This window comes from Monodon monoceros, unplaced genomic scaffold (genome assembly GCF_005190385.1).
Source record: "Monodon monoceros isolate NGI ecotype Baffin Bay Population unplaced genomic scaffold, NGI_Narwhal_1 Super_Scaffold_11, whole genome shotgun sequence".
NCBI lineage: Eukaryota > Metazoa > Chordata > Mammalia > Artiodactyla > Monodontidae > Monodon > Monodon monoceros.
In genome coordinates this window covers 103,065,915-103,088,446 of record NW_021703767.1, presented here as the reverse complement: position 1 = coordinate 103,088,446, position 22,532 = coordinate 103,065,915, and the positions used below count along the sequence as shown (strand labels likewise).

Genomic DNA, 22,532 nt, shown 5'->3' with positions numbered 1-22,532 from the left:
TTTCTCCAAAGAAAACATATAGCTGGCCAATAGGCACATGAAAGGATGCTCAACTTCACTAATTATTAGAGAACTACAAATCAAAACTACAATGAGGTATCACCTCACACTGGTCAGAATGGTCATTATCAAAAAGTCTACAAATAATAAATGCTGGAGAGGGAGTGGAGAAAAGGGAACCCTTCTACACTGTTGGTGAGAATGCAAACTGCTGCAGCCACTATGGAAAGCAGTATGGAAGTTCCTTAAAAAACTAAAACTAGAGTTACCATATGATACAGCAAACCCGCTCCTCATCATATATCCTGAAAAAAACTCTAGTTTGAAAAGATACACGCACCCCAATGTTCACAGCAGCACTATTTACAATAGCCAAGACGTGGAAGCAACCCTAAATTTCCATTGACAGATGAATGGATAAAGAAAATGTGGAATACAATGGAATGCTACTCAGCCACAGAAAAGAGTGAAATAATGTCATTTGCAGCAACATGGATGGACCTAGAGATTATCACATTAAATGAAGTCAGACAGAGAAAAACAAGTATCATATGGCATCATCTATATGTGGAATCTAAAATATGATACGAATGAACTTATTTACAAAACAGAAACAGACTCACCAACACAGAAAACAAACTTATGGTTACCAAAGGGGAAAGGGGATGTGGGATAAATTAGGAGTCTGGGATTAGCAGATACAAACTACAATATATAAAGGAAATAAAGAAGTTCCTACTGTATAGCACAAGGAACTATATCCAATATCCTGTAATAAACCATAATGAAAAAGAATATTTATGTGTGTGTATATATATATGTGTGTGTATATATATATTTATACACACACACACAGACACACACACACACACATATATAAATGAATCACTTTGCTGTACACCAGAAACTAACACAACATTGTAAATTAACTACACTTCAAGAAAAAAAAAAAAGAATTCAGAAAATGGGTGAACCTAAAAAACATTATGCTAAGTAAATGAAACCCAACACAAAAGACCATATTATCATATGAAATGCCCCTATAGGCAGTAGGTTAGTGGTTACCTGGGGGTGGATCCGTGACTGACTACAAATGGACATAAAGGATCTTTTTAGGGTAATGGAAATATTTTAAAATTTGACTGTGGTAATGGTTGCAGAACCCTGTAAATTTAGTAAAAACCATTCAGTTGTATAATTAAAATGAAATAATTATATGGTATGTAAGTCATACCTCAATAAAGCTGTTAAAAATTTTTTTAATTTAAAAAATATTTTCCTATTTTTAAGAGTCATACACTGATATACTTAGGAGTAGAATGTCACAATATCTATACATAATTTAAAATATTTCAGTGATAAAAACTAAAGAGAGTTAAGAAAAGAAAAAAATTCCCTCTCTCATGTATTTCTGGTAGAGTAAAAAGTGGTAACACCTCTATGGAGGGCAGTTTGGAAATACATACTTATACAAATTACAAATACTTTTATTATTTTATCAGTAATTTTGTTCCTGAAGTTTATTTCAGATACAGGTGCATATGTCCAAAATGATGCATGTATATAAGGTTATTGGCTGCAAAATTGTTTGTAACAGTAAATAATTAAAAATAAGCCAAGGGATCACAATGAGAGATTTCATACATAAACCATGATACATCCACCCAATAGAAAACTTTACAGCAGTTAAAAAAAAAAGAATAAGGATGTTCTCTAAGTACTGACATGGAAAGATTTCTAGAATACATCAAGTGAAGAAGTAAGATATAGAACAATGTTTATAATATGTTAACTTTTGTGTTAGAAAGGAATACAAAATAAAACCAATATTTGTATGTACATATGAAAAACAGTGGAAAGACACACATAGTGGACAGAGAGGAACGTGGTGGATAAGAAAGAAAGGTGAGAGCACTCCTTTTTATACTACTTTGTTATACTACTTGGCATCACTTTGTTATATTACTTAGTAATATCACTTTGTTATATTACATTGTTACCTATATATTTTTTTAAATATTATTTTGACTCTTATACTTGAATACATTAAAATTCAAAACAATGAAAACAAAAATTTTTCCCTCCTCATTTAAAAAGTACTACATATGAAGATGCACTGGGTATTACTAAAACAATCCTTACAGAAAATTAACTTTTAAAAATAATGTACTTTTTTAGGACTTCCCTGGTGGCACAGTGGTTAACAATCCACTTCCCAATGCAAGAGACAAGGGTTCGATCCCTGGTTCAGGAAGATCCCACATGCTGCAGAGGAACTAAGCCCATGCACAACTACTGAGCCTGTGCTCTAGAGCCCGCAAGCCACAACTACTGAGCCTGAGCGCCACAACTACTGAAGCCCACATGCCTAGAGCCCATGCTCTGCAACAAGAGAAGCCACCGCAATGAGAAGCATGCACATCGCAACAAAGAGTAGCCCCTACTCACTGCAACTAGAGAAAGCCCGTGCACAGCAACGAAGACCCAATGCAGCCAAAAATAAATTTATAAAAAAAGAAAAAAGAAAACATAAAAATAATGTACCTTTTTTAAAAAGTAGAATTACTTTATGTATTTTTTGTATCCATGTGATATATTTTTTGTATCCATGTGATTTTTTTTTACTGGCTTATAATTTACGTACAGTAAAATTCATCCTTTTTGTTGTACTGTTCTGTAAGTTTTGACGCTTATGTAACCACCAGCACAATCAAGATATTAAACAGTTCCATCACAACAAACATTCTACTGGTGTCCCTTTGTAATCAATCCTTCCCCCAATCAATCCAATCCCCAGTGGTGCAGGCAACCACTGATATTTTTCATCCCTATATTTTTGCCTTTACCAGAATGTCACATAAATGAAATGATATGTTATGCAGAGTTTTTAGTCTGTCTTCTTTCATCAGCATTAACAGATAACATATTTTAAAAAACAGATTGAAAATAAATGATCTGAGTATAAGAAATTTTAAAAATTCCTATGTTATTACTAAGAAAATAAAAGGAATAATAAAGATAAAACAGAAAATAATGAAAAACCAATACAGGTGATTATTAAAAAGAAAAAATTAGGAATAGAAAGGAAGTTCCTTAACCTATTGAAGAAACCATAGCAAACTTAATGATGAAACTTCAGAAGTATTTCCATTAAAGTCAGGAAAAAGACAAGGATGCCCTCTATCACTTCTACTATTCAGTGTTTTTCTAGTGACCCTTACTAAACAAGAAGAGGAAATATGATATAAAAATTGTCAAGGAAGAGAAAAAACTGCCCTTATTTTCATATTATATAATCATCTACATAGAAAACTCAAGGGGAAAAAGATGACATAAAAGAACTAACAGGTTTTTTTTTTTTTTTTTGCGGTATGCAGGCCTCTCACTGCTGTGGCCTCTCCTGTTGCGGAGCACAGGCTCTGGACGTGCAGGCTCAGCGGCCATGGCTCATGGGACCAGCCGCTCCGCGGCATGTGGAATCTTCCCGGACTGGGGCACGAACCCGTGTCCCCTGCATCGGCAGGTAGACTCTCAACCACTGCACCACCAGGGAAGCCTGAACTAACAAGTTTACCAAGATGCTGGATATGAGCTTACATACAAATCAGAAACATTAAAACAATAAATAAAATAAAAATCTAACACAAAAAACACAATAGCAACAAAAACTACAGCGTCAAATAAAGGTAACAAAAGATGTGCCGAACACTGATGTAGAAAACTAAAAAAATTTCTGAAGAGTATAAAAAAGATGTGAATAAACAAGAGAGATAACGTGTTCGGGGATAAGAAAATTCCAATGTAAGATTCCACTTCCCCAAACTGATCAATAAATTCATAGGATTATGTGAAAGGAACTTAATGATCTAGGAATAACCACCAAAATTTTGAGAACCAAGAATGAAGTTGGTGTTCGGGTGGATTTGGTGTTATCAAATATTTTGCAGAGCTCAGTAATTAAACCAGAGGAATAGAACAATGTATTAAACAGCTGGATAACAAGACCAGAAATAAACCCACCCATCCATAGGGACTTGAAAAATGGCAGAGGTGGCTCTTCAAACCAATGGGGAAAGGATTCAATAAACTGTTTTGGAATAAATGTGGAAAAAATAAAATTATATTCATATTTCCAAAATAAAATACCGAGTCAATAAAAGAATTAAATGTAAAAAAAGCAAAACCAATACCACGATAAGAAATACAGAATAGATTTGTGACCTTAGCACAGGGAAAGTCTTTGTAAACAAGTCACAAAAAGCATATCCCATAAAAGAAAGGCGAAACAGATTGGGTCACAACAAAATATAAAACTACTTATAAGACAAGACACCATGAACACAGTTAAAAGAGGAGCCACATGGGACTTCCCTGGTGGTCCAGTGGTTAAGACTCCATGCTTCCACTGCAGGGGGCGTGGGTTTGATCCCTGCTCAGGGAACTAAGATCCTGCATGTCACGTGGTGCCACCAAAAATAATAAAATAAAATAAAATAAAATATTTTTTAAAAAAATTGATGAGCCACAGGCTCAGAGAAGATATTTACAACAAGTAAAAACAAAGGACTGGATATATATTCATTATATAATATACATTTGTCATAATCTGCTGTCATTATTTTCTGTTTATATGAAGTTTATATAAAACTTACAAATCAAAAGGAAAATGAGTGACATGAACAAGAAGCTCACAGAAGAGGAAATAAAGAGTGGCCAACGCACATGAAAAGAGGGTTGATCTCAATAGTAATCAGGGAAATGCAAATTAAAGTCAGATACAAAATTTTTAAACCATCGAAAAATCTCGAAGTCTAATATTAATCAGGTACTGGAGTAAATGCTATTTGTCACACACTGTGAAGCACAAACTGTTGCAGCCCCTCTGGTAAGGAACAGGGCTGCATCTAGCAAAACTGAAAACCAGTCACTCCTCTTCTGGGAACACACCCTAGAAAAACTCTCATACGTGTACACATGTGGAGACATGTAGAAGCGTGCTCATTAGGGGGACTACAAAAGTGGAAAATTCGAGGTAACCTAATGGTCTATCCATAAGATAACAGATAAATAAAAGCTGGTCTGTCTTCCAGTGGAATCCTACAAGATAGTTACTGGATTTGTACATAGTGTAACAATTTGAAAATAAAAAGTTGAGTAAAAAATACAAGTTGAATGATTACACATATATAAAAGACACCATTTAGATAAACAGTTTTAAACCACACACAAGAAACGGTAAGCTTTCAGAAGCAGCTATAAAACTATTTTTTAAAGGGACCGCAGGAACACCTTCCACCCTAAGCAGTGTGGGTGTCACTGTGAAGGAATGAAGGGGGTGTGTGGGGAAAATGGGAAAAAATAGATTAGACACAAATACTCTAAAATATTAGCAGTTGTTAATTCAGGGTGACAGAAAAATAGGCCTTCTCTTATATTTATAGCTTTCTTTGTAATTTAAATTTATCAAAACAGGAAAAGAAGCATAATAAAAATGCAGTTAGATGGCTCACCCTCAATCTTGTCTGCAGCACTTAATGGCTGTGTGACCCTGGAGAAGTTAACTTCTCAAAAGTGTCTCCTTCCAGATATAAATCATCAATACCAATTTACTTACTGTGAGGTTTATGTGGAGAACATGAATTAACCAGTCAGCACTAGGGCACTCTGTAGTTTCTGAAGTTAAATGACATTCAGCCACGCAGATAAATGCACACACTATGAGGGCACAGAAATCAAGCTGGCCTAGCCTGAGATTTGGGATTGGCTCATTCCCTGACAGTGGGACCACAGGACTTAGGAAGGCTGAACCCTGACACTGTTCTAAATCCCATGTCCCAGGGGAGGGACAGAAAGAAAAACCAAAAACATCAATGCACAGAAAAATATAAAAAGGCCCAATATGGACACTGTTATTTTATTACTGACTTCTTAAATAATAATGTCACATAGCACCGTCAACAAATAAATTATATTTATAATTTAAAAATAATTTCCATTTTATAAAAAATAAACTTGTGATTGTATTAACTGCACACGCATTCACCAACTAGATTCTAAATAATTTACATTAAGCAAACCATCTTCTCTGTCTTACAAGTTTAGCACAACGCTGGGTGCACAGCAGGCCACCAGTAATTATTGTTGATTTGGTGGCTGATCAACAACAGCTGAAGAAACATCTCAAATAATAGAAAAGCCCAGAAAACCTACAGAGACAAAACAGTTGTCAGCTTCCAGATTTATTAAGCGTGCAAATGCTTTAACCATCAAATGAAACCACTGTCCTCAGAGAAGGAACCAACATCTCAGTTATTAAGCACAGAACTTTATGGTAGCCAAAGATGGCTGCATTTGTGTCTTATCTACAGGTGTTACAGAGCCTCAAAAGGGCTGTGGACCAAAAAACTGGAAATCATTCAAACTATTATTTTTTAATGGAGGGCTTTTCAGAGTTTTTAATGTTAATGTACATTCTCTGAGAAGAGGATATATTACGCAATGTTTCTCAAACTTAACTGAACAAAGAACCTATTTTAAGTTTCAGAGCCTCTGGCAGGACTAGAATTCCGCACTTTGGGAAATGCTGTCCTAGAATATCTTTGTATTCACTGAATCACAAAACTAATTTTGATGATTTAGTAAATAAATATTTAAGTAGTAGTTTGAAGTAAAAAAGGAAACCCAAAAAACTAAACAAACTGGTTTAACTACTTTGGAAAATTTTTTAGTGTTATTCACTAAGATATAACATACATGTACCCAATGACACGGCTACTACACTCTCAGGCAGAACACTCAACAACGTGTATGTCCATAAGGACACCAAAAAATGTTCACTAAAGTTTTTAATAGCACACTATTTATGAGAGCCCCAACCTGGAAACAACCCACAGTAGAAGAAAGAAATTTAGAGAATAGCACATTATACAAAATGAAAACGAACAAACTACATCCTCACATGACATCATGGAGAATCTCTCAACCATAAGGTTGAGCTAAAGAAGCCAGGTACATAAAGAACAGACACTATAATGCGATTTATACAAAGTTGAAAAGCAGGCAGAAGTAATCTAAAGCATTAGAATTCAGGACACTGGTAAATTCTGGGGAGAAGGAGGAAATATAATTGGGAGAGACTGGAGGGGACCTTCTGGGGTGTTGGCCATGTGCTGTTTCTGTACCTAGATGGTAGCTACAGGTATGTTCACTCTGATAATTTATCTTCTAACTTGCACACTTTTCTTTCTGCATGCCATACTTCAACAGAAATGTAAAAAGAGTTTGGCAGTCCAATCAATTATCTGTTTATTCAGATACTATGTGCAATCAGTGTAGGCAGGTGTCCACACGATGTGCTGGCCCTGGATGCCCCAGCTATGGGAAGAGCACCAGGTACTAAGCCATGTCATCTTCAAGAGAGCCCACGAATTAAGGAGCTTTAAAGACCTTTACTGTTCACATTTCACAGGTGAGGAAACTAAGGCTTAGATAGAGTCAGTAACTTGCCCAAAGTTACAGGCTGTAAGTGGTAGAGACAAAAATCAAACAGGACTCCAAACCTCATGTTCTTGGCCACTGCCCTTCCTATCCTGGGGAGTCTGCTGCAGCCCTCTTGACCAGAGCTGCTCTGAGTGGGTTTTAACTTCTTGCAACCATTGAACCTTGAGACAAACAGTAAAGCAGCATCACAGCCTTACCATCTTTACACAGAAACACTCAAGATTCACATTCTCAAAATCTGAAATATGAGTTACTAACAACAGTAATGAATAGTAACTAATAATTCATGCAGGTATGGACCTTTTATTGTGCATCAAAAACATGCTGGGCGCAAGAAAATAAACTGGGGAGTGGGCAGAGGGATCAGCTCAAATGCAAGGGCTCTAGAGAAATGGAAAAGAGAGTTCAGTTACAGCAATGGTACAATTATTTAAGCAAAAATAATCTGATATTCTTTCCTGGGGTGCAGAAGTGTTGGTTATTTTCTACAGAGTGAAAGTAAATTTAATTATTTAAAAAATATATAAAATGTTTCTAATTGCAAATGTAATACATGTTCATCAGAGAACTGTGAATGCAAAAACAAAGCACAAAGACAATAAAAGCTGAAAGATAATGTTAACATTTTTTTTTTTTTTGGCTGCACCATGCAGCATGCGGGATCTTAGTTCCCAGACCAGGGGTCAAATCCGTGCCCCAATTTTTTCCTTTTTATGGCTGAGTAATATTGCATTGTATATATGTACCACATCTTCTTTATCCATTCCTCTGTTGATGGACATTTAGGTTGTTTCCATGACCTGGCTATTGTAAATAGTGCTGCAGTGAACATTGGGGTGCATGTGTCTTTTTGAATTATGGTTTTCTCTGGGTATATGCCCAGTAGTGGGACTGCTGGGTCACATGGCAGTTCCATTTTTAGTTTTTTAAGGGACCTCCATACTGTTCTCCATAGCAGCTGTATCAATTTACATTCCCACCAACAGTGTAGGAGGGTTCCCTTTTCTCCACACCCTAATGACTGTCATACAGAGTGAAGTCAGAAAGAGAAAAACAAATATTGTACATTAACCCATATACGTGGAAACTGAAAAAACTGGTATAGATGATCTTATTTACAAAGCAGAAATAGAGCCACAGACGTAGAGAACAAATGTATGGATGCCAAGGGGGAAAAAGGGGGTGGGATGAATTGGGAGACTGGGATTGACATATACACACTATTGATGCTATGTATAAAATAGATAACTAATGAGAACCTACTGTACAGCACAGGGAACTCTACTCAGTGCTCTGTGGTAACCTAAATGGGAAGGAAATCCAAAAAAGAGGGGATATATGAAATCCAAAAAAGAGGAGATATATGTATACATATAGCTGATTCACTTTGCTGTACAGTATAAACTAACACAACATTGTAAAGCAACTATATTCCAATAAATATTAAAAAAAAAAAAAAACATAAGGAACTCTTACAACCCAACAGCAAAAAAAAAAAGATCCAATTAAAACATGGGCAGGGCTTCCCTGGTGGCGCAGTGGTTGAGGGTCCGCCTGCCGATGCAGGGGACACGGGTTCGTGCCCCGGTCCGGGAGGATCCCACATGCCGCGGAGCAGCTGGGCCCATGAGCCATGGCCACTGAGCCTGCGCGTCCGGAGCCTGTGTTCCGCAACGGGAGAGGCCACAGGAGTGAGAGGCCCGCGTACCACAAAAAGAAAAAAAAAAAAAAAAAAAATGGGCAAAAGACTTGAATAGACATTTTTCCAAAGAAGATTTACAAATTTACAAAAGGCCAACGTGTATATGAAAAGGTGTTCAGTATCACTAATCATCAGGGAAATACAAATCAAAACCACAATGAGATATCACCCTACACTTGTTATCTCTTGTGTGTTTTTCATGGTAGCCATTCTAACAGGTGTGAGGTAAGAGGCCCACGTACTGCAAAAAAAAAAAAGAAAACATCCTGCCATTTGTAACAACATGGATGGACCTTGAGATCATTAGGCTAAGGGAAATAAGTCAGAGAAAGACAAATACTGCATGGTCTCACTTATATGTGGAATCTAGAAACATTTAATTCATAGAAACAGTAGAATGGTGGTTGCCAGGAACTAGGGGGTGGGAGAAATGGGGAGATGTTGGTCAAAGGGTACAAACTTCCAGTTATAAGAATGTGTTCTGGGGAATCTAATGTACAATGTGTGGACCATTTAACAATAGTGTATTGTTAGTACTTGAAAGTTGCTAAGAGAGTAAATCTTAACTGTTCTCAGCACAAAAACAAAAAACAACCCACGACCCCTGCAGTGGAAGCACAGAGTCCTAACCACTGGACTGCCAGGGAAGTCCCACAACGTTAACATTTTTGATGAAGATCTATCAAGCCTGTCTCTCCTCAGGAAAACATAAGCCCCCATCCCACCAGCTGCCACTGCCCTCATCCTATCCCTGTTTCAGCCACAAGGGCTTCCTTTCTGATCCCTGACTGTGTCAAACTCTTTCCCTCCCTCAGGGAGTCTGCCCTTGTTCCCCCTCTAACTCAAAAGTTAGAGGTTCTTGGAAAGTCTGGCTCCTTCTCATGCTTTAGGTCTCAGCAAAATGTCATTTAGGATAGTCCTTTCCTGGCCCCTTATCTCAAGTAGTTCCCCCAGCCCCTATCTTCTATCACATTCCTATCACATATCACATTCACATTATTCTCCTCTAAGCCCTTAACCCTACCTGGAATTCTTCGCCTGTTTGTTGTCTGTTCCCTTCACAAGAATGTAAGTTCATGAAGGAAAGGCCTTGCCCATATTGTTCAATGGCATATGCCCAGAGCCTAGCACACAGTAGGTGCTTGATGGATATCTGAATATTGTACAAATTGTCTGGTAATGTGCTTTTATCCACTTAACATATTACAAAAATATTCCCAAGAATAAACTGAATCCAAAAGTAAATTCCTGAGTTTCTGTTAGATTATGCTTACTCTTCTTCCGCTATTTTCTAATACAAAGCCTTATTCTAATAGGCTGCACTGATTCTGATAATGTTCATTTAAAAATAAAAGGTCCAGACAGGAAAAAACAAACACACAAACAAACAAAAAACAAATTTCAATGAAATTCTGGGCCCAAGCATGGTAGATTCAGAGTCATCCAAGGAGAAAACGTAAGCTAACTATTAAAGATAATTACTGGAAACTCCCTGGCGGTCCAGTGGTTAGGACTCCACACTTCCACTGCAGGGTTTGATCCCTGGTTGGGGAACGAAGATCCTGCCCGTAAGCAGCCAAAAAAAAAAAAAAAAAAGATAATTACTAAACTGCTGCCAGTTATGCAACATTCTGACTTCTCTGCATAAAACATGATACTACAAAGGAGTATAAATCCTAACTGCCTAAAAAAGGTCCTATGCATATAGGGTTTAATATAAAATGACAGGACTTCCCTGGTGGCACAGTGGTTAAGAATCTGCCTGCCAATGCAGGGGACATGGGTTCAATCCCTGGTCCAGGAAGATCCCACATGCCGCGGAGCAACTAAGCCCGTGCGCCACAACTACTGAGCCTGTGCTCTAGAGCCCGCGAGCCACAACTACTGAAGCCCGTGCCCCTAGAGCCCGTTCTCCGCGACAAGAGAAGCCACCACAATGAGAAGCCCGCGTACCACAACAAGGACCCAATGCAGCCAAAAATAAAATAAATTTATTTAAAAAATACATATCCTTGAAGAAAATTTCCCTAGTAGTACCCTCTCAAACTGAACACATTAATTCATAAACAAAGCAATATAAAATTCTGTCATTCTTACCTCCTCCAATTATATTAGAAACAGACAGAACCAGTGATGTCTGACCACTACTTCTCTCTTCCCTTTTCTTTCTTAAGCCAGTGGTTCTCAAACTTTATTGCATATCATCATCTCTTGGAGAACTATTATTATTTTTTTTTTTTTCTTTTTGCGGTACGTGGGCCTCTCACCACTGTGGCCTCTCCCGTTGCGGAGCACAGGCTCCGGACGCACAGGCTCAGCGGCCATGGCTCACGGGCCCAGCCGCTCCGCGGCATGTGGGATCCTCCCGGAGAGGGGCATGAACCCGCGTCCCCTGCATCGGCAGGCAGACTCTCAACCACTGCACCACCAGGGAAGCCCAAGAGAACTGTTATTATTATTACATCCACTGTATGCTCTCTGGAGAACTGGAGAACTACAAAATACATGAACCTTTTCAAACTGAGGTATGAGATATTTAAGAGGCATCAAGCTACTTTAAGGATTAAGCATATTTGATAAGACTTACATTTCTTCTTACTTTGAAGCACACAGTTGGAAGTATAATAGGGAATCAAATTTTATTTATTGAATGAATGAACTGCAACCACTACATGTGCATAATCTAATAATGCTTAAAAATGAAATATTCTTTACTCTGTCGGGGCAAACAAAGTTAACGTCAAAAAGAACTTGCTTTCTATCTTACCTAACTTCTTCATACTCCCCTCTCTCCGTAACTGTAGCAACAGCACCTGCCTGGTCCTGGCACTATAGTAAGTGCTTTGGAGACCTGCTCCTTAGTCAGGGGCTCACAGGCAGCAGAGCAGGGCTGGAAATCCAGGTGTCCTCACCCCATAAGTGGGGTCTGGAACCTCTGCAGTACAAGGCATCCTTCCTGACTTGTTTTTATCTCTCTAGTCTGATGTCTTCATACTTTCCTCCATGTAGTGAAGCACCTCTGTTCTTCCCCAGGGATAAAGAGTTGACAAAGCTAAACCACAAACTTAAAAAAAGGGAAATCCTAAATGCAAACACAGTTCAATCTCCAAGCAAATCATGCTCAGCTCTTTCTAATTCTCACCCAAACAATTTTCAACAAGTCTCTTCCAAGTACACTTTTCAGCAAGGGCGGAATTGCTGAGGGGGAATAATGTTAGTGAGTTTATATTCCAAATAACTCTGAATAAGCTCCCACACTTCTGTAAACATTAGTGAACACTTCGACACAGAAGCAGTGGCCATCAGGAGCCAGCAGAGTCGCTAAGAAAATTTCACCTGACTAACCTCATCTCCATATTCAAAAGGGTTCCTTGACCAGAAGATCAAGGGAAGCCTTAGACAACACACAAGAATTAAGCTTCTCTGAAGATGGCAGTGCACTGAAAGGTCCCTCTGAACAAAATGGAAAAAGCTGAGTCCAGTGGCAGTGCCTAGATGGTTCAAAATCGGCTGATCCATCTCGGCCAGTGGATTTTTCACAGCCAGTCTTTTGTTCAACACACGCCTCTTGGGCGCAAGCTAGACTGTGAGAATACAGTATTGACCAAAACAGCCAAAGACCTGTCCTCCCATTTATGTTCTAAGGCTGTTAGAGCATCTTTGTCAACCTGGGAGAAAATCTCTAGGGTTTAATCACAGGCCTATCTTTAGCCTTTTCCTGTTTAATACTTCTTATGAAAGACAAATGAATATGGGTTTATTCAATTTTGAAGGCAAGACAAAGCAGGAAAAAATAGCAAATTCATTAGAAGATATAATTGCAATCTAAAAAGCTTTCAACAGGTTAGAATAGAGCCAAAGCAAGATGAAATCTGATGGGAAAAAATTTACTGTCCTATATCACAGTTCAAAAAACCAACTGCGTAAGAGAGGATGGGAGACCATTTTAACACCCGTCTAAGTTAGGAAGACCTAAAGGTTTTAGTTGAGTATGAATTCAGTATGAAGAAAGGTGATGGTGTAAAGGAATAACTGGAGAGTCAGGAAACAAGGATTCTAGTTACAGTGGCTGGGGGAGGGGGCAAGTTATTGAATTTAGGGAGTTGCTTCTCTCATCAGAGCCTTTAAGGGATTGGGCCAGGATACCTCTCAGATCCCATCTAGCTCCACCATAACAAAGATAATGCTCACTTCTGTACACTGCTGTGTCCCCAGCACCCAGCACGGAAAGCATTCCCCAGGTGCTTGTAAATGAATGGCAGTGCCAACAGAAATCCTACAGGTTAGTACTATAATGTGCCTCCCTCCCCCAACACACACACTAAAACCCCTAACACTCTCTTGGGTTCAAGAAAGAGAAAGGAGTCTGGGCAAAAGGGATCATAAACCCATAGCCACATATATGTTCCATTTTAAAAGGATCCTTGACAAGTTAGATTTATAGTTGAGAGGAAGGTTAAGGGGTTGGTTTCTCAACTCCCATAATAAGAATTGGATAAAGTAGTGGCTGAAGGAACTGAGGAATGTTCTGTTCTGGGGAAAACAAAAGCTTAGAAGGGCCATGGTAGATGCTTTCAGATATTTTGAACAATACGTCAGTGTAACTCCAGAAGGCAAATGGAAGCCCAAAGATAAAAATCAGTGGGGGACTTCCCTGGTGGCACAGTGGTTAAGAATCCTCCTGCCAATGCAGCGGACACAGGTTCAAGCCCTGGTCCCAGAAGATCCCACATGCCACGGTGCAACTAAGCCCATGTGCCACAACTACTGAGCCAGCGCTCTAGAGCCCGTGAACCACTACTGAGCCCGCACGCCACAACTACTGAACCAGCGCTCTAGGGCCCGCGAACCACAACTACTGAAGCCCGCGTGCCTAGAGCCCGTGCTCCGCAACGAGAAGCCACTGCAATGAGAAGCCTGCGCACTGCAACGAAGAGTAGACCCCGCTCACCGCGACTAGAGGAAGCATGCACAGCAATGAAGACCCAACGCAGCAAAAAAAAAAAAAAAAAAACCAGTGGGAAGGTTCAGTACAGATTACTAGAATGGGCTGCTCCTCACCAACAGAAATATTCAAGCAGCTGGCGGGAATGTTACAAAGGTTAATTCCTCACTGAGTTTTAAGTTATTTTAGATAACTTCTAAGGTCCCTTCCAACTCCAAGATTCCATGACTTTGTTATTCATATTTAAAATGTAGTATACAGAAAAGGTTTGGGACTTCCCTGGTGGTCCAGTGGTTAAGAATCCACCTTCCAATGCAGGGAACGCCGGTTGGATCCCTGGTCGGGGAACTAAGACCCCACATGCCGTGGGGCAACTAAGCCCGTGCGCTCTAGAGCTCACGCACCACAACTAGACAGGAGCCTGAGTGCTGCAACAAAGATCCTGCAACTAAGACCCAATGCAGCCAAATAAATATTTTTTTAAAAACCTTTAAAAAGAAAAGGTTTCATTTTGCATAAAATTTTTAAATTGTTCCATTTTTAAGAATGAATCTGAAGTACTCAATGAGTTTAAGAAAAACCCCCATACGAAGCATAACTCTCTGTGGTTGTTATACAGTTTTAGGTAGACAGTGAGTATAAATACCTAATGCTCCATTATTATTTCCCCATTCTGCCCTTGCATCCCCGGCTGGCTGCAGTGATACCACCCTCAGATATTCTGAGATGTATGGGAGAATGCCCTTCATTCTAGCCTCATTAAAATGGAAACCTCCAGCCTCTTGCGTGTTGAGGCAGAAGACACCTGGGTTTTTAAAAACCTGTTTTAAAAACACATATCATATACCGTTTGAAAACAAAGTATTTTATTGTAGGAATAACAATATATGGGAACACAGCGCTCTGCAACCATGGGCTCCACTAACTTTGGATCAAAAATATTAAAAAAAAAAATTCCAGAATGTTCCAAAATGCAAAACTTCAATTTGCCATGTGTGCTGGCAACTATTTACATATCACTTACATTGTATTTACAACTAACATAACTAAACGTTATGTTTTACATAACATTTACTTTACATTAGGTATTACAAGTAACCTAGAGATGATTTAAAATATATGAAGGATGTGCATGGATTATATGCAAATGCCATGCCATTTTAGGGACTTGAGATCAATTTTGGTATCTGAGGGAGTCCTAGAACCAACCCCCTGCAGATACTGAGGACAACTGTATTTTATAGATTTCTGGGCTTGCGGCATGTAGGATCTTTAGGCTGAGAAAGATGAGGAGAGGCCAAAAGTAGTAGAACCTGACAAGGAAAATTCATTTGAGATTTTCTCTTTGCTCCTGCCTTACCTGCACTTGTATCCAACACACACAAAAAAATGTACTCTTTGTAATAAGTTAGACTTTTTTTTTTTTGCGGTACGCGGGCCTCTCACTGCTGTGGCCTCTCCCGTTGCGGAGCACAGGCTCCGGACGCGCAGGCTCAGCGGCCATGGCTCACGGACCCAGCCGCTCCACTGCATGTGGGACCTTCCCGGACCGGGGCACGAACACGTGTCCCCTGCATCGGCAGGCAGACTCTCAACCACTGCGCCACCAGGGAAGCCCAATAAGTTAGACTTTTAAGCAGGTTTTTTTTTTTTAAGGTTAACTGGACTCTTGGGCTTAAGTCTGTATCACTTCTACAGCAATTTACAAAGCACATTTCACAACATGGTAAAATGGGTATCACTATCTCATTTTTCAGAGACTGGTGCAGCCCAGATACAAGCAGCCCTGGAACCCAAACTTAGGTTCAACTCCAAATGCTGTGCTCCGTCTCCAGAGCACAGTGCCTGTAGAAGAGCCCAACCTCACACCCAATCCCACAGCCTCTTGAGATTCCTGGGTAGGGAGCAAAGAGTACAACAAAAGTGGACTCACTCTGCCCTGAGTGGTAGGCAGTCTGAGGGAGCCATGTGACAGAGCGGCCTATGGGAAGAGGCAACAGGATAACCAGGTTCAGAGAAGCTAGGAAAACTGGAGCAGAGCAAAGATGACACAAGTCAGGCAGAGTAGCACCAAGGCTGCCTTGAGAGCTGGGCTGCCTGTCTCTGTTTTGCTACAAACAGCTTTACTCATTGGAGGAAGAGGACAGTGCAAGCTGCTCTAGTTAACACTTCTTCCCATTGTTGCCCTAGGTGAGTAGTATTACAGATCTTTGTCATTCTTGTCTGTCAAGCTAAGTTACTGCTTCCCTTGTCCTTAGCTATTTGAATGTATTTCATTCAGTCATTTGATATGCCAGACATGTGTTACAGGCTAGGCTGCCTGGCCCTCAAGTTGCTGACACCATGCAGAGCATGGACAGTCGTGAAAAGGTTCATGACTCCAAGTTTTAGACTGAACATTATGAGCAAAGCCCACCTGGAGAAGATGGAGGGACACCCCCCCCCCCCCCCCCAGCCCCAGCTCAAATGTCTCCAAACCTGTGGCCACCGGTCATGACAAGGTACTGAGTTTGCACTCTCAGAATGTGTAGATGCCCGCCAAAGTGCAAATTATACAAATTATATCAGTTTAGAGAATGAAACTATTTAATACTGAGCTAAGAGTTGATTATAATTATTTCTCTCAGCAAGTGGGTAACTCCGTTCTTGAAAACAAATTCTGTTACCGAAATAATAGCCAAATATAGCTCCAGATAAGAGACATGGTTGGAGCCCTCAATGTCATGCTGGTAGTAGGTGGTTGCAGACTTGTGAAATGTTTAACGGAAGCAGTACTTCCTTAATTCAAACTTAAAAGAGCCTACTTAAAGTGCACTGCTTTGGAGGTTAGCAGAAATCTATGTTCTAGCCTAGGAGTGGGCAAACTTTTTAAAAGTAAAAGGCTAGGGCTTCCCTGGTGGTGCGGTGGTTGAGAGTCCGCCTGCCGATACAGGGGACATGGGTTCGTGCCCCGGCCTGGGAAGATCCCACATGCCGCGGAGCGGCTGGGCCCGTGAGCCATGGCCGCTGAGCCTGCGCGTCCAAAGCCTGTGCTCCGCAACGGGAGAGGCCACAACAGTGAGAGGTCCACGTACTGCAAAAAATAAAAATAAAAAAAAAAAGAGGTCAAATGGCAAACATTTTCTGTGGGCCACATGGTCTCTATCCCAGCTACCTGATTCTGCCTTTGTAGCGAAAATGGAGCCGTAGACATTATTAAACATATAGATGTGACTGTGCTCCAATAAAACTATTTTCAAAATAGGCTGCTGGTCTGAAAGTCTTTGTCTAGCCCCATGAAATGGCATCTCAGAACAGCAACAAAACCTCCTAAGGTCTCTCTTCTCCATGTTTCCTCATTACCCCAGAAGGCTATGTCACTGAAAAGGGGATCCTAGTGCTCGTAACATGTTCCCTACATGAAATGGTTCCTGGAGGGTAGCAGGGCTGAGAAGTATTAAACAAGGCTGTGGATGCTATAAGGGGACAACAAAAGGCCTTGACTTCCTGACTAACTACCTGTGTCAGGGTCAGATCCACACAGAATGGGAAACAATCTACTCTAGCTCTGTTTTTCATTCCTTAATTTCTCAGTTTCAAGGAGTGCAAGTTACACCCCTAGCCAAATCTTCTATCCTGTTGCCTCTCAGGGTCCCACGCTACAGACTGTTCTGCGGCTTCATCTCCCCCTCACCTAGACATGCCCCCTACAAGTTGCTTCTAACTTATACCATCGCCTTCCCTCTTCTAATTCACAATGTATCAAAAGCTCCAATTGCAAAAGCAAATTGATATTTATAATATGCAACTTTTTACTAAAGCAAAATCATTGCTCATAGTCCAAAAAAAGATATCTGCCAAAGAACCTGCTATTAAATGAACTGCAACTTTTGAATTTATCTGCTGTGCCACGTCATTTAAGAGCATCCTGTTTGACCTTCCAGTTTTGACCTCATTCATGAAGCTGTAGTGTGTTTATCTACTACACAGTGAGCAGGGATGAGCAACGATAGCTGTTTTCTGATGTAACAGAGAAGCATATTTGGCCTGGACATATTATGGTTGCAGAAGGAATAAAGGCATTTCCTAAAATGGGATTCTACCTGTATCATCCAATGGTGGACAGAACAGAGCTGGAGACTGGGCACAGAGACAAGGCAAATCATTTGAAAGGGAAGGAAAAGAGAGAAAAGTAACCACTGGTGTATTTTCTTAGGGATAAAGAGAGTTGAGTCTGATCTTGAGTTGAATATGACCACTAAAATAAGTTTATATAGTTAAGTTTTCCTGAGATACCATGGTATTTTAATAATGATTCAATTTTTTAAAATATATATATATATATAACCTAAAATAGTTTAACTGAGCTTAGCTCTTCCAACTCCTCAAATCCTTTAGGGAAGAAATATACTAGAATATATAACAAAACATGTAGCTGCATAAATGATCCTTAAAATCTTATAAAGGAGACTATTATGGTCAATTTTAACCGATAAGGATAATTTCTCAATTAAAATAAGAGGAACTTACCTGTAGAATTTCAGATGAGACTAAAACACTAGCTGAAGTTTTTGTTTTCCGTATTCCATGCTTTAATTAAAAGATATGCTGTGCACTACTGAACAGAAGAACAGAAAAAGAATATATCTCAGTCATAAATTAACAACATTGGGCATGAGACATCTAAAATTAATGTTCTATACCTAGCAAGCTGCTATAGGAGCAAACCATTATATATCAACATTCTTTTCATTTTTGGAAAAGCTTTGATCCTCTCTTCTTCCTCCTTGCTCTCAAATCACTTCATGCATCTCATCTGGAATTATACTTGGCCACTGTCTTGATAACAGGCTTTATTTTCAGGACTGGAATTACCCAACAACCATTCATTTGAATGAACTTTCTAGTCAGGAGAAAAAACAAAAAGGTCTTAGACTCTTATCTCTAAATAGTAAATAGTTCCCTTCTCTACACTGATACAGGTTCAATGTATGCTTTTATCAGCACAAAATCAGCTCCCTACCTCTGTCTAAGCCGCCTGGGGAAAGCTAAAACACAAAGCTGTTCCCAGGTGAAGACTGCAAACTCAAATCTTCCTCACCTCTGAAAACAGAAAAAAAGACATGGTTTGGTAATTTGTTCCTTATTGATAGCTCTACCTGACAAACCAGCCACCTCCTAAACGCTGGTATTAAGTGCAAAACACATGAAGGAAAGAAAACCGTCTCTGCTTTGCACATTCTCCTTCCTACAACAGTGGAAGAGAGAGAAGAAACACGGAATGCCACTCGTGCTTGCTGCTGGCATCATTCCCTATTGCTTGAAAAGTGAGGCTCCACTGCACCTTAAAGATTTCCTTTAAAATGCCTTGTATGCTTGCTAAGACCCCTTTTAAAAATCTTGTAGCCCTAGCCTCTTCGGGTTTCCTCCTCTCTCTGGCCAATTCGCCCATTCTCCTCCTTAGGTCCACATTCCTCCCAACCCCTCACCAGGAGGAACAAGCCTCCCACAATTCGGCTGCTGGGCCTTTCCCTAACTCCTTGTCAAGGCTTTACCCCAGGCCTGCTTGGGGAATCCGACACCGAATCACCGTCCCCGTCCGCTCCCCCGCCGACCCGCCCAACTTGCTTGGTGCTGCTCCCCGAGGAGACGGGAAGGGAGTAGTCTGCGCGCTGGGGCAGAGCAGGGCGGACAGCGTGCTGCTCCTCGCAGCCTCGGCCTGGCCCTACCACGCACCCCGGCGCTCCTAGGTGTCGCCCGCGGCCCCACCTCCCGCGCTCACCAGGTGGGGGAATGAATAGTCGCGGAGGCCCAAGCGTCCGGGCGGGGCCGCTCGCGGCTCAACCCCGGCCGCGCTCCGGAAGAGGGCCGGAGGAGTGGGCGGCGCCGCCCGGCCCGCCTCCCGGCCCAGCTGCCCGGGCCTCGGTGTCCCGGAGGAAGGCGCGTCACCGCCCGAGCAGGTCCCAGCGCTACGCCCGCCACCCAGCCCGAGGGCCTCCGAGGCCTCCGCGCCGCCCCAGCACCCACCCCGGACCACACTCACCACCCCCCGCGCGGCGCGCACCGTGCTCCGACGTGGGTGGATGGCCTAAGCTTCAGCCCCGCGCGCATACGCAGCCTTACCGCAGCAGCACGCGCGGCCGGGCGCGCGCAGACCACGCGCCGGGCCCTAAGCCCCTTGTCCTCTCGCTCGCACGCACGCACGCGCGGGCCTTGACCCACCCCAGGAGGGTGGCGTCGCGCGGCACCCAGGCCTCCGCGCTGATCCGGGCGCGACCTCGGGATTCTCGGCTTCACCTTGCATTCCATGCACCGGGCTGCTAGGTAGTCATTTTACATTTGAGCTTGGCAGCGGTTAGTCGATGGGCTGACCTCGGGAAGGATTTCTGTTGAAGACTCGCTTCTCTTTGCCCCGGCTTGCCCTGTTTTCAAGTTGCGTAAGTGCCCGGCCTCGCGGCAGTCCGGGAGGTATTTACTTATTAAAATTCGCACAGAGCTATGAAGGGAAGAAGACATCTTGGGAAGTTCTTTGCTCTTGCAGACGAAATGCGCGTTCTCCTTCTAGACTCAATAGAAAAAGAAGGCTGGGGATACGTCGGGGTTGCAATGGTCTGGGGTGTGGACAGTAGTCCCGGGAGTCGCATGTTCTCGAGAAATGCCTCTCGAAACCCTCCTTTGGTCTGGAGAATTCAAAGGTCTGTCCCACCCTGAGTTGCACTAACTGTTGCTTCTTGGGAGGAACGGAGAAGCTTTGAGGCGCGGGAGCTGAGTGTGCTGTATGGGCTCTGGTTGCACCGGCCTCTGGGTGGAGGTTGTTGAATTAATTCAGAAATAGTATTTACTCTCCTCTCTCGGCACCCCTGAAACAGTGCCATCTGAAAACAGTTCCCCATTCAGGCCGCTTGTCTGTGGCACAGTGAACAGGTCGGCAGAGGCATCACGGTGTGAAAAGTTGAAAGAATAGTTCAGTGAACAGCCATGTACATTCCTCCGAGAATGAATAACTCAGCATTTTGCGGTTAACTGCTTTCTTTCTCTCTCGCCTAAGTAAAGACAAAGACATTCTCCTATGCAACCACGTAAGAAACTAAATTACATCTAAGAAACTTAATAATTTGACATCACCTAATATCCAGCCCATATGCAAATTTCTCCAGTTACCAAAAAAAGTCATATATTGGTTTTGTAGAAAGGTAGTCCCATGGCGTCCAGTTCTTATTTAAGGGATGCAATATCTTCTCTTACCGAATGGATAATAAAACAAATCTCAGGACTTTCTCTTTTAAGTTTCCTGTTTCCTGAATTGTCTATTTAATCTTTTTTTTATTGTTTTAAGCTCTTTCAAGTTAAAGACTTTTTTTCAAATTTGTGTGGATCTCTGCCTAACATTTACATTAAAGACTGCTGCTAGTCAAAAGAAAAAAAAGAGTCCTGTGAAGATTCATGCATTGTATTTGTTATGGTTGTCTCTTTCTTTTGGCGGTATGCGGGCCTCTCACTGGTGTGGCCTCTCCCGTTGTGGAGCACAGGCTCCAGACGCGCAGGCTCAGCGGCAATGGCTCACGGGCCCAGCCGCTCCGCGGCACGTGGGATCCTCCCGGACCGGGGCACGAACCCGCATCCGCTGCATCTGCAGGAGGACCCTCAACCACTGCGCCACCAGGAGAGCCCTGGTTGTCTCTTTTAATGCGGAGCAATCCTCCACCTGTTTTGTTTTTGTGGTATTAACTTTTTAAAGGGTCTAGGCCAGTTATTTGGCAGAGGGTTCTACTTTCGCAATTTGTCTGACCTTGTTTTCCTCCTGATGTCATTTAGTTTTTTCTCTAGATCCCATATTTCCTGTAAGCTCGAAGGAAGGTTGAGAGGTTTGATTAGATGGCAAGAATCCTTCTAAGATGGCACACTTTATGAGGTGCTCTTATTGTTTTCCATCAGCAAGAACGTAATAATAAATATTAAACCCCTGTTATTTTTATATGCATAATATTAGGTTGTCCCAGTATCAGTGGTCACTGAAATCTGAAGTGTTCTCCAGATTTCTCTATTAAACTACATTTTCTCTTTTGTGGTTAATAGGTAATCTGTGGGGTGGAGACTTTGGATCTGTTTGGAGGAGAAAGTCTTAGATCCCTGCAAGGAGGACATGGGTTACAAATCCATTCACCTAGGTGGATAGAGTAATCATCTGGATCATTCTGGTACCCAGTGTTAGGCGCTTCATTGAATTAGGTACTAGCTTCATTCAAAGAACAGTAAAACTCTGGACTCTGTGGAGTTTGGGCCACTGTAGGGTTCCTGTGGATAATTCTGGTAAAAGCAGTGATACTTTCTACAAGGTCTTGTGATGTCTGTTTTAAGAAGGCTTGATAAAATCCAAGAGGAGTTTCCTATATGTAACTGGGCATA

General features: G+C 41.4%; 1 protein-coding gene across 11 annotated transcripts in view; it reads right to left on the bottom strand.

Annotated features, from left to right (window-relative positions):
- B3GALNT1 (beta-1,3-N-acetylgalactosaminyltransferase 1 (globoside blood group)) overlaps window positions 1-22,055 on the bottom strand; it is a 33,313-nt gene extending 11,258 nt beyond the window's left edge. For 2 of the 11 annotated variants that reach the window (XM_029215185.1, XM_029215196.1), the window contains exons 1-2: window positions 20,191-22,055; window positions 18,657-18,744 (exon numbers count right to left, since the gene is read on the bottom strand). The gene's annotated coding sequence lies outside the window, so the exon portion shown is untranslated. Of the gene's footprint in view, window positions 1-11,299; window positions 12,443-18,656; window positions 18,745-18,829; window positions 19,030-19,149; window positions 19,524-19,681; window positions 19,857-19,908; window positions 20,086-20,190 lie in introns of those variants that run through there. The other 9 variants (XM_029215186.1, XM_029215189.1, XM_029215191.1 and 6 more) reach the window with 9 other exon arrangements.
- Between the last annotated feature and the right edge of the window lie 477 nt (window positions 22,056-22,532).